Source organism: Hemitrygon akajei, chromosome 4 (assembly GCF_048418815.1).
Source record: "Hemitrygon akajei chromosome 4, sHemAka1.3, whole genome shotgun sequence".
Taxonomy (NCBI): domain Eukaryota; kingdom Metazoa; phylum Chordata; class Chondrichthyes; order Myliobatiformes; family Dasyatidae; genus Hemitrygon; species Hemitrygon akajei.
This window is the reverse complement of record NC_133127.1, coordinates 216,267-229,587: the sequence shown is the minus strand read 5'-3', so window position 1 is coordinate 229,587 and position 13,321 is coordinate 216,267. Positions and strand designations below refer to the sequence as shown.

Here is a 13,321-nt window from a genome sequence, read left to right as displayed (position 1 = left end):
GTAGTAATCTCTGGATTGCTGCCTGTGCCACATGCTAGTGAGGGTAAGAATGGGATGATTTGGCAGCTGAATGCACAGCTGAAGAACTCATGCAGGGGCCAGAGGTTCAGATCTATAGTTCATTGGGATCTCTTCTGGGGAAGGTATGGTCTGTACAAAAGGGATAGGTTACACCTGAACCTAAGGGGGTCCAATATCCTTGTGGGCATGTTGGCTAGAGTTGTTTGGGTGGGTTTAATCTAAATTGGCAAGGGAGTGGGAACCGGAGTGATAGTTCTAAAGATGAGGTAGTTGGTTTACAACCAGAAGCAATATGTAGTTACATTATTATCAAGTAGAGGCTGATTATAGGGCAAAATTGAAGTCAACAAGGATGAGTTGCAACATAAAAGGCAGGCAAAATCTAAAAGGGCAAATACAGGACTCAATGTTATATTGGGAGAATATAGTATTAATGGTAAGAACGACTCTTGGCAGTGTGGAGGATCAGAGGGATCTTGGGGTCCGAGTCCATAGGACCCTCAAAGCAGCTGCGCAGGTTGACTCTGTGGTTAAGAAGGCATACGGTGTATCGGCCTTCATTAATCATGGAATTGAATTTAGGAGCTAAGAGGTAATGTTGCAGCTATATAGGACCCTAGTCAAACCCCACTTGGAGTACTGTGCTCAGTTCTGGTCACCTCACTACAGGAAGAATAGAAAGGGTGCAGAGGAGATTTACAAGGTTCCTGACGAAGGGTCTCAGCCCGAAATGTTGACTGTTTGTTTCCACGGATGCTGCCCAACCTGCTGAGTTCCTCCAGCTTGTTGTACATTTTGCTTTGACCACAGCATCTGCAGTGTACTTTGTGTTTACAAGGATATTGCCTGGATTGGGGAAGCATGCGTTATAAAAGCAGGTTGAGTGAATTTGGCCTTTTCTCCTTGGAGCGACAGAGGATGAGAGGTGACCTGATAGAGGTCTATAAGATGATGAGAGGCATTGATTGTGTGGATAGTCAGAGGCTTTTTCTCAGGGCCGAAATGGTTGTCACAAGAGGTCACAGATTTAAGGTGCTTGGGAGTAGGTACAGAGGAGATGTCAGGGGTAAGTTTTTTACACAGAGAGTAGTGAGTGCATGGAATAGGCTGCCAACAACGGTGGTGGAGGCAGATATGATAGGATCTTTTAAGAGACTTTTGGATGGGTACATGTTGCTTAGAAAAATAGAGGGCTATGGGTAACCCTAGTAATTTCTGAGGTAGGGACATGTTTGGCTGTAGGTTTTCTATGTTTCTATGGCATGTGTGATATTCTAATTAGTGAATAATGGTTGGAAGAAGATAATAGCTGTGAGCTAAATGTCCAAGGATACACATTATATCGAAAGGACAAGCAGGAAAGCAGAGGGGGTAGTGTTGTTCTGTAGGTAAAAAATGAAATGAATTTATTAGAAAGAGGAGACCATAGGGTTGGAAGGTCTTGAATCATACTGGACAGAGTTAAGGAACTGCAAGGATAAAAATACCCTAATGGGAGTTATTTACGGACCCCCAAAAAGGAGTTACAATTTAGCCTATAAATTAGGATTTAGCCTACAGGTAGTCAGGAGAGGGAAGGGGAATAGATAGGAAGAGCAGAGCACCCCTGTGGCCGTTCCCATCAACAATAAGTATACCGTTTTGGATACCGTTGATGGGGTCAACCTAAAAGGGACAAGTTGCAGTGGTTGCATCTCTGGCACCGAGACTGGACCCTCAGCTCAGAAGGGAAGGAGGGAAAAGAGCAGAGCAATAGTGATAGGGGATTCGATAGTTGGGGGACAGACAGGAGGTTCTGTGGAAGAGATCCAGAATCCCGGATGGTCTGTTGCCTCCCTGGTGCCAGGGTCTGAGATATCTCAGATCGAGTTCTCAGTATTCTCAAGAGGGAGGGTGAGCAGCCAGATGTCGTGGTCCATGTAGGGACCAATGACATGGGTAGGAAGAGTGAGGAGGTCCTGAAAGGTGAGTTTAGGGAGCTAGGTGCCAAGTTAAAGGACAGGACCTCCAGGATAGTAATCTCAGGATTGCTACCAGAGACACATGCAGGTGGGTTTAGAAATAGTAAGATAGTGCAGATCAACACGTGGCTGAAGACATGGTGCAGGAGGGAGGGCTTCAGATTTATAGATAATTGGGCAGTTTTCCAGGGAAGGTGGGACCTGTTCCGGCGGGACGGTTTACATCTGAACTGGAGAGGGACAAATATTCTTGCAGGTAGGTTTGCTAGAGATGCTCCAGTGGATTTAAACTAGATACGAGGGGGTAGGGGAACCAGAGTGTAGGAACAGATAGACAATAGACAATAGGTGCAGAAGTAAACTGTTCGGCCCTTCGAGCCTGCACCGCCATTCTGAGATCATGGCTGATCATCTACTATCAATACCCGGTTCCTGCCTTGTCCCCATATCCCTTGATTCCCCTATCCATAAGATCCCTATCTAGCTCCTTCTTGAAAGCATCCAGAGAATTGGCCTCCACTGCCTTCTGAGGCAGTGCACTCCACACCCCCACAACTCTCTGGGAGAAGAAGTTTTTCCTTAACTCTGTCCTAAATGACCTACTCCTTATTCTCAAACCATGCCCTCTGGTACTGGACTCTCCCAGCATCTGGAACATATTTCTTGCCTCTATCTTGTCCAATCCCTTAATAATCTTATATGTTGCAATCAGATCCCCTCTGAATCTCCTTAATTCCAGCGTGTACAAGCCCAGTCTCTCTAACCTCTCTGCGTAAGACTGTCTGGACATCCCAGGAATTAACCTTGTGAATCTATGCTGCACTTCCTCTACAGCCAGGATGTCCTTCCTTAACCCTGGAGACCAAAACTGTACACAATACTCCAGGTGTGGTCTCACCAGGGTCCTGTACAAATGCAAAAGGATTTCCTTGCTCTTGTACTCAATTCCCTTAGTAATAAAGGCCAACATTCCATTAGCCTTCTTCACTGCCTGCTGCACTTGCTCATTCACCTTCAGTGACTGATGAACAAGGACTCCTAGATCTCTTTGTATTTCTCCCTTACCTAACTCTACACCGTTCAGATAATAATCTGCCTTCCTGTTCTTACTCCCAAAGTGGATAACCTCACACTTATTCACATTAAATGTCATCTGCCAAGTATCTGCCCACTCACCCAGCCTATCCAAGTCACCCTGAATTCTCCTAACATCCTCATCACATGTCTCACTGCCACCCAGCTTAGTATCATCAGCAAACTTGCTGATGTTATTCTCAATGCCTTCATCTAAATTGTTAATGTAAATCGTAGAACAGCTGTAGCCCCAATACCGAGCCCTGTGGCACCCCACTAGTCACCACCTGCCATTCCGAGAAACACCCATTCACCGCTACCCTTTGCTTTCTATCTGCCAACCAGTTTTCTATCCATGTCAATATCTTCCCCCCAATGCCATGAGCTCTGATGTTACCCACCAATCTCCTATGTGGGACCTTATCAAATGCCTTCTGAAAATTGAGGTACACTACATCCACTGGATCTCCCTTGTCTAACTTCCTGGTTACATCCTCGAAAAACTCCAATAGATTAGTCAAGCATGATTTGCCCTTGGTAAATCCATGCTGGCTCGGCCCAATCCTATCACTGCTATCTAGATATGCCACTATTTCATCTTTAATAATGGACTTTAGCATCTTCCCCACTACTGATGTTTGGCTGACAGGACGGTAGTTCTCTGTTTTCTCCCTCCCTCCTTTCTTAAAAAGTGGGATAACATTAGCCATTCTCCAATCCTCAGGAACTGATCCTGAATCTAAGGAACATTGGAAAATAATTACCAATGCATCCGCAATTTCCAGAGCCACCTCCTTTAGTACCCTAGGATGCAGACCATCTGGACCTGGGGATTTGTCAGCCTTCAGTCCCATCAGTCTACTCATCATCGTTTCCTTCCTAATGTCAATCTGTTTCATTTCCTCTGTTACCCTATGTCCTTGGCCCATCCATACATCTGGGAGATTGCTTGTGTCTTCCTTAGTGAAGACAGATCTAAAGTACTTATTAAATTCTTCTGCCATTTCTCTGTTTCCCATAACAATTTCACCCAATTCATTCTTCAAGGGCCCAACATTGTTCTTAACAATCTTCTTTCTCTTCACATACCTAAAAAAGCTTTTGCTATCCTCCTTTATATTCCTGGCTAGCTTGCGTTCGTACCTCATTTTTTCCCCCCGTATTGCCTTTTTAATTAAGTTCTGTTGTTCCTTAAAAATTTCCCAATCATCTGCCTTCCCACTCACCTTAGCTCTGTCATATTTCCTTTTTTTTAATGCTATGCAATCTCTGACTTCCTTTGTCAACCACTGTGGCCCCTTTCCCCCCTTTGAATCCTTCCTTCTCCGGGGGATGAACTGATTTTGCACCTTGTGCATTATTCCCAAGAATACCTGCCATTGCTGTTCCACTGTCTTTTCTGCTAGGATATCCGTCCATTTAACTTTGGCCAGCTCCTCCCTCATGGCTCCATAATCTCCTTTGTTCAACTGCAACAGTGACACCTCCGATCTGCCCTTATCCTTCTCAAATTGCAGATAAAAACATCATATTATGGTCACTACCTCCTAATGGCTCCTTTACTTCAAGATCGCTTATCAAATCCTGTTCATTACACAACACTAAATCCAGAATAGCCTTGTCCCTGGTCGGCTCTCGTACAAGCTGTTCCAAGAATGCATCCTGCAGGCACTCTACAAACTCCCTATCCTGGGGTCCAGCACCAACCTGTTTCTCCCAGTTCACCTGCATGTTGAAATCCCCCATAACTACTGCAACATTACCTTTGCCACATGCCAATGTTAACTCCCTATTCAACTTGCACCCAATATCCATGCTACTGTTTGGGGGCCTGAAGACAACACCCATTAGGGTCTTCTTGCCCTTACTGTTCCTCAGTTCTATCCACACAGACTCTACTTCTCATGATCCTATGTCCCCCCTTGCAAAGGACTGAATTTCATTCCTCACCAACAGGGCCACCCCACCCCCTCTGCCCACATTTCTGTCCCTACGATAGCACGCATACCCTTGTACATTCATTTCCCAGGTCTGATCTCCCTGCAGCCATGTCTCCGTTATCCCAACAACATCATAGTTACCCATTCGCACCTGAGCTTCAAGCTCATCTGCCTTATTTCTGACACTTTGTGCATTCAGATATAGAATTTTTAGCCCATTTCTCCTCTCTCTGTTTAAATCGCTGCCTATTGTGCTTAACCCAGCTCCCCGAACTCCCATCGGGCTATACGCCCCTTGAATTTTGTTGTCCTTCTTAAATTTATTTATTCTTTCTGCACATTTAACTCCATGTTCCATCAGACCATCCCTCTGTACATGTGTCCTCCTTATCACTTATTCCACCTCACCTTTCTCTACTACACACTTAGTATTCCAAAACCATGTAGTCCCCACCTGTCCTTTATTCTTCATCTCGCTATCCTCTCTCACATTCTGGATCCCTACCCCCTGCAAATTTAGTTTAAACCCCCCTGAGCAGCACTAGCAAACTTTCCTGCAAGAATGTTAGTATCGCTCCAGTTCAGGTGTAAACCGTCCCGTCGGAACAGATCCCACCTTCTCTGGAACAAAGCCCAATTATCTAAAAACCTGAAGCCCTCCCTCCTGCACCATCCTCTCAGCCACGTATTAATCTGTATAATCCTTCTGTTCCTTGCCTAACTCGCACGTGGCACAGGTAGCAATCCTGAGATTGTTACCTGAGATGTATGGGAGAAGGAAGAAAAAGAAGACAGTAAAGTTCTTTGTACTGTTAGAGATAAACAGAGAGGAAGAGGTGGAGGATTTCTTAAATGCATCTATTTTAATGCTAGGAGCATTGTAAGAAAGGTGGATGAGCTTAGAGCATGGATTGATACCTGGAAGTATGATGTAGCTATTAGTGAAACATGGTTGCAGGAGGGGTGTGATTAGCAACTAAATATTCCTGGATTTCATTGCTTCAGGTGTGATAGAATCGGAGGGACAAGAGGGGGAGGTGTTGCGTTGCTTGTCAGAGAAAATATTACAGTGGTGCTCTGGCAGGATAGATTAGAGGGCTCGTCTAGGGAGACTATTTGGGTGGAATTGAGGAATGGCAAAAGTGTAGTAACACTTATAGGGGTGTATTATAGACCACCTAATGGGGAGCGAGAATTGGAGGAGCAAATTTGTAAGAAGATAGCAGATATTTGTAGTAAGCACAGGGTTGTGATTGCGGGAGATATTAATTTTCCACACATAGACTGGGAAGCCCATTCTGTAAAAGGGATGGATGGTTTGGAGTTTGTAAAATGTGTGCAGGATAGTTTTTTGCAGCAATACATAGAGGTACCAACTAGAGAAGGGGCAGTGTTGGATCTTCTGTTAGGGAATGAAATAGGTCAGTTGACAGAGGTACATGTTGGGGAGCACTTTGGGTCCAGTGATCACAATGCCATTAGTTTCAATATAATTATGGAGAAGGATAGAACTGGACCCAGGGTTGAGCTTTTTGATTGGAGAAAGGCTAACTTTGAGGAGATGCAAAAGGATTTAGAAGGAGTGGATTGGGACAATTTGTTTTATGGGAAGGATGTAATAGAGAAATGGAGGTCATTTAAAGGTGAAATTTTGAGGGTACAGAATCTTTATGTTCCTGTTAGGTTGAAAGGAAAGGTTAAAAGTTTGAGAGAGCCATAGTTTTCAAGGGATATTGGAAACTTGGTTAGAAAAAAGAGAGATCTACAATAATTATGGGCAGCATGGAGTAGATGAGGTGCTCGAGGAATATAAAGAATGTAAGAAGAATCTTAAGAAAGAAATTATAAAAGCTAAAAGAAGATACGAGGTTGCTTTGGCAAGTAAGGTGAAAATAAATCCAAAGGGTTTCTACAGTTATATTAATAGCAAAAGGATAGTGAGGGATAAAATTGATCCCTTAGAAAATCAGGGTGGACAGCTATGTATGTGTGGAGCTGAAAGAGATGGGGGAGATTTTGAACAATTTCTTTTCTTCGGTATTCATTAAGGAGAACGATATTGAATTGTGTAAGGTAAGGGAAACAAGTAGGGAAGTTATTGGAACTATGACGATTAAAGAGGAGGAAGTACTGGCGCTTTTAAGGAATATAAAAGTGGATAAATCTCTGGGAATATTTTCAAGTCTTCGAGCTAAGATTTTTGATAAAATTTTTGCATCAACATTTAATAAAGAAATCGGTCTGTATGAAGAACATTCAGCTGGGTTTTTATTTTTTTTTTAAGAATAAGAGAAATAGAAGCTTCATAAAAAGATTGAGGGAGTTTACCTGATTTAAAGGACTCTGATAAAACAGAGGATAAATAAGGTGTAAGTAACATAGTGTAAGTTTTATGAAACTCCCCAGGAAAGCCATCAGGTCCTGGGGTCTTACCAGAATGTAAAGCACGTATAGCCTCAGCCACTTCTTCATTGGAAATAGGCTGATCTAACTGTATTAGGCTATCAGCAGACAATGTAGGAATGTTGATATTACTGAAAAAAGCATTCATATAGGTATCATCTGAAGAAGAGTCAGACTGATACAACTTGAGGTAAGAGTCTTTAAATATGTTGTTAATTTCAGAATGGTTAGATATCTTAGTACCATTATCTTTAAAAATTTCTGTGATTTGACGATTAACTGTAAAAGATTTTAAGCGATTAGCTAAAAAACTATCTGTTCTATCCCCGTGAATGTAAAATTGAGTCTTATCTCTCAACAGCTGTGGCTTGATGGGAGATGCCAGAGAGTAGTGGTGCATAACTGTTTGTCAGGTTGGAGGCCGGTGACTAGTGGTGTGCCTCAGGGATCTGTACTGGGTCCAATGTTGTTTGTCATATACATTAATGATCTGGATGATGGGGTGGTAAATTGGATTAGTAAATACGCAGAAGATACTAAGGTAGGTGGCATTGTGGATAATGAAGTAGGTTTTCAAAGCTTGCAGAGAGATTTAGGCCAGTTAGAAGAATGGGCTGAACGATGGCAGATGGAGTTTAATGCTGATAAGTGTGAGGTGCTACATTTTGGTAGGAATAATCCAAATAGGACATACATGGTAAATGGTAGGGCATTGTAGAATGCAGTAGAACAGAGTGATCAGAGTGAATAATGGTGCATAGTTCCCTGAAGGTGGAATCTCATGTGGATAGGGTGGTGAAGACAGCTTTTGGTATGCTGGCCTTTATAAATTAGAGCATTGAGTAGAGGAGTTGGGATGTAATGTTAAAATTGTACAAGGCATTGGTAAGGCCGAATTTGGAGTGTTGTGTACAGTTCTGGTCACCGAATTATAGGAAAGATGTCAACAAAATAGAGAGTACAATGAAGATTTACTAGAATGTTACCTGGGTTTCAGCACCTAAGTTACAAGGAAAGGTTGAACAAGTTAGGTCTTTATTCTTTGGAGCGTAGAAGGTTGAGGGGGGACTTGATAGAGGTATTTAAAATTATGAGGGGGATTGATAGAGTTGACATGGTTAGACATGGACAGGAGGAAGAGTATAGAAAACTGATACAGGACTTTGTGATATGGTGCAACTCAAACTACCTGCGTCTCAATATCACCAAGACCAAGGAGATGGTGGTGGACTTTAGGAGATCTAGGCCTCATATGGAGCCAGTGATCATTAATGGAGAATGTGTGGAGCAGGTTAAGACCTACAAGTATCTGGGAGTACAGTTAGACGAGAAGCTAGACTGGACTGCCAACACAGATGCCTTGTGCAGGAAGGCACAGAGTCGACTGTACTTCCTTAGAAGGTTGGCGTCATTCAATGTCTGTAGTGAGATGCTGAAGATGTTCTATAGGTCAGTTGTGGAGAGCGCCCTCTTCTTTGTGGTGGCATGTTGGGGAGGCAGCATTAAGAAGAGGGACGCCTCACGTCTTAATAAGCTGGTAAGGAAGGCGGGCTCTGTCGTGGGCAAAGTACTGGAGAGTATAACATCGGTAGCAGAGCGAAGGGCGCTGAGTAGGCTACGGTCAATTATGGAAAACCCTGAACATCCTCTACATAGCACCATCCAGAGACAGAGAAGCAGTTTCAGCGACAGGTTGCTATCGATGCAATGCTCCTCAGACAGGATGAAGAGATCAATACTCCCCAATGCCATTCGGCTTTACAATTCAACCGCCAGGAGTAAGATAGGTTAAAGTGCCGGGGTTAGGACTCAATGTATTTAAGTAAACTACTTAAGAACTTTTAAAAAGCTATTATTAATGCTTTTTGAGAGGGTGATTTTAGATGCATATCATATTTTTACTGAGTTAAGTATTGTATGTAATTAGTTTTGCTACAATAAGTGTATGGGACATTGGAAAAAATGTTGAATTTCCCCATGGGGATGAATAAAGTATCTATCTATCTATCTATCTTTTCCATTGAGAGTAGGGGAGATGCAAACAAGAGGACATGAGTTGAGAGTGGTAGCTGTGTCGAACGAGCTTCCAGTAGGAAGTGGTAGAGGCAGGTTTGGTATTGTCATTTAAAGTAAAATTGTATAGGTATATGGACAGGAAAGGAATGGAGGGTTATGGGCTGAGTGCAGGTCAGTGGGACTAGGTGAGAGTAAGCGTTCAGCACTGACTAGAAGGGCTGAGATGGCCTGTTTCTGTGCTGTAATTGTTATATGGTTATAAATTGCAACGAGAGATAGAAAACGTGAGCCAAAATGGCAATGTTACAATAGTCATGGGGGATTTCAATATGCAAGTACATTGGGAAAATCAAGTGGTGCTGGATTCCAAGAGGGGGTTATTCTAGACTGTCTCCGAGATGGCTTTTTAGAATAGCTCATGGCTGACCCCATCAGTTCATCAATTCCAGACTGGGTGTTGGGCAATGTACCAGAATAAATTAGAGAGCTTAAGGTAAAGGAACCCTAAGAGAAAAATGCTTAATATGATTGAATTCATCTTAAAATTTGACAAGAAGCTAAAGTCAGATGTATCAGTATTACAGTGGTGTAACATGAATTACAGAAGCATGCGAGAGGAATTGGCCAGAATTGATTGGGAAAGAACACTGCCAGGAATAATGGCAGAGCAGCAATGACTGGAACTTCTGAAAGCAATTTGTAAGGCACAGTATATACACATCCCAAAGAGGAAGAAACATTCTGAAAGCAAGATGACACAACCATGACTACCAAGACATCAAAACCAACATAAAAGCCAAAAAGAGGGCATATAATACAACAAAAATTAGTGGGAGAATTGGGAAGCTTTTAAAAACCAACAGAAGACAATTAGGAAAGTCATAAGGAGTCATAAGGCAAAGACGGAATACAAAAGTACACAAGCCAGTAATATTAAAGAGGATATCAAAACGTTCTTCAGATATATAAAGTATAAAAGAGACGGGAGAGTGGATATCCGACCACTGGAAAATGACGCTTCATGGGTAGTAATGGCAGACAAGAAAATGGTGGATGAATTGAATAAGTGTTTTGCATCTTCACTGTGGAAGACATGAACAGTATGGTGGAAGCTCCAGGTACCAGGAGTAATGAAGTGCGTGAAGTTACCATTACTATGGAGAAGGATCTTGGAAAGAATGGATTATGGAGTACTTGGTGACATAGGGCGGGTTAAGACAAAGTCAGCATGATTTCCTTAAGGGAAAATCTTGCCTGACAAACCTGTTAGAATTCTTTAAGGAGATTACAAGTAGGAGAGATAAAGGGGATGAAGTGGATGTTGTATATTTAGACCTTCAGAAGGCCTTTGACAAAGTGCCACACACGAGGCTGCTCACCATGGTAAGATCATTGGCAGATTGGTAGGAGGCAGCGAATGGGAATGGCCGAGCAGGCTCAACAGGCCAAATAGCCTATTTCTGCTCCCATGCCTTATGGTCTTAAAACTTCAAGGTCTGAAGGTTGATAAGTCACCAGGACCAGATGGTGTACACCCCAGGTTTCTGAAAGAAATAGCTGAAGAGATTGTGGAGGCATTAGTAATATCCTTTCAAGTATCACTAGATCCTGGAATGGTTGCAGAAGATGGGAAGACTGCAAATATCACTCCACTCTTCAAGAAGGAAGAGAGGCAGTCCTCACACTGTCAAGAGTCTTGCCATTAATGCTATATGCTGCCATCATATTTGACCTATCAAAATGAACCACCTCACACTTATCTGGGTTGAACTCCATCTGCCACTTCTCAGCCCAGTTTTGCATCCTATTGATGTCCTGCTGTAACCTCTGACAGCCCTCTACACTATCCACAACACCTCCAACCTTTGTGTCATCAGTAAATTTTGTCTTGCCTTCTTTATAACTGCATCGATATGTTGGGACCAGGTTAGATCCTCAGGGATCTTGACACCCAGGAACTTGAAGCTACTCACTCTCTCCACTTCTGATCTATGAGGATTGGTATGTGTTCCTTCTTCTTGCCCTTCCTGAAGTCCACAATCAGCTCTTTTGTCTTACTGACATTGCATGCCAGGTTGTTGCTGCAACACCATTCCACTTGTTGGCATATCTCGCTCCTGTACACCCTCTCATCACCACTTGAGATTCTACCAACAATGGTTGTGTCATCAGCAAATTTGTAGATGGTATTTGAGCCACACAGTCATTGGTATAGAGAGAGTAGAGCAGTGGGCTAAGCACACACCACTGAGGTGCACCAGTGTTGATTGTCAGCGAGGAGGATATGTTATCACCAACCCACACAGACTATGGTCAACCGGTTAGGAGGATCCAATTGCAGAGGGAGGTACAGAGGCCCAGGTTCTGCAGCTCCTAAATCAGAATTGCGGGAATGATGGCATTAAATGCTGAGCTATAGTTGATGAACAGCATCCTGACGCAGGTGTTTGTGTTGTCCAGGTGGTCTAAAGCTGTGTGAAGAGCCATTGAGATTGCATCTGCCATTGACCTATTGTGGCAAATTGCAATAGGTCCAGGTCCTTGCAGAGACAGGAGTTCAGTTTAGTCATAACCAATCTTTCACTGTCAATGTGAGTGCTACCGGGTGACAGTCATTAAGACAGCCCACATTCTTCTTTGGCACTGGTATAATTGTTACCTTTTTGAAGCAAGTGGTAACTTCTGCCCATAACAGTGAGAATTTGAAAATGTCTTTGAATACTCCCGCTTGTTGGTTGGCACAGGTTTTCAGAGCCTTACCAGGCATTCCATCGGGACTTTCTGCCTTGCAAGGGTTCACTCTCTTGAAAGACAGTCTAACATCGGCCTCTGAGACAGAGATCACAGGGCCATCAGTTGCATCCACTGCTTTTGGTTTGGGAATGTACAGTAAATGTTTGTAGGCACACACTCATCCACACAGGTTTTAATGAAGTCGCTAACAACTGCAGCACACTCATCCAGATTCAAAGATGAATCCCTGAATACATTTCAGTCCACTGATTCAAAGCAGTCCTGTAGGCTAGTTAGATTAACCTCAGTGGTTGGGAAGATGTTGGAATAGATGATTAAGGATGAGGTCTTAGGGTACGTGGGGGCACATGATAAAATAGGCCATAGTCAATATGGTTTCCTCAAGGGAAGATCTTGCCTGGCAAATCTGTTGGAATTCTTTGAAGAAGGAACAAGCAGGTTAGGCAAAGGAGAATTGATTGATGTTGTGTACTTGGATTTTCAGAAGGCCTTTGACAAGGTGCCACACACTAGGCTGCTTAACAAGTTATAAGCCCATGGTATTACAGGAAAGATTCTAGCATGGATAAAGCATGGATAGGCAGGATAGTAAGAATGGGAATAAAGGGAGCCTTTTCTGACAGCCAACGGCTTGAGGTGTTCCACAGGGTCTGTGTTGGGACCGATACTTTTTACGCTGTATGTCAATGATTTGGATGATGAAATTCATAGTTTTGTTGCAAAGTTTGCAGATGGTATGAAGAAAGGTGGAGAGGCATGTAGTTTTGAGGAAGTAGAGAGGCTACAGAAAGACTTGAATTGAATTGAATTTACTTCTTACATCCTACACATACATGGAGTAAAAATCTTTATGTTACGCTTTCATCTAAATGTGCAATCATAGTAATTTACAATCATTTATAATAAATAGAACAGTCAATGTAACATAGAATACACTTAAATCAGCGTGAGTTGATCAGTCTGATGGCCTGGTGGAAGACGTTGTCCCGGAGCCTGTTGGTCCTGGCTTTTATGCTGTGGTACCGTTTCCCAGATGGTAACAGCTGGAACAGTTTGTGGTTGGGGGTGACTCGGGCACCCAATGATCCTTCGGGCCCTCTTTACACACGTCTTGGTAAATGTCCTGAATAGTGGGAAGTTCACATCTACAGA

General features: G+C 43.0%; 1 protein-coding gene across 1 annotated transcript in view; it reads right to left on the bottom strand.

Moving 5' to 3' along the window:
* The window catches only part of LOC140725861 (F-box only protein 41-like), a gene marked incomplete at its 5' end in the record, with an annotated part of 371,488 nt that overhangs the window by 148,542 nt on the left and 209,625 nt on the right, over positions 1-13,321 (bottom strand). The gene's annotated exons all lie outside the window — the stretch shown is intronic.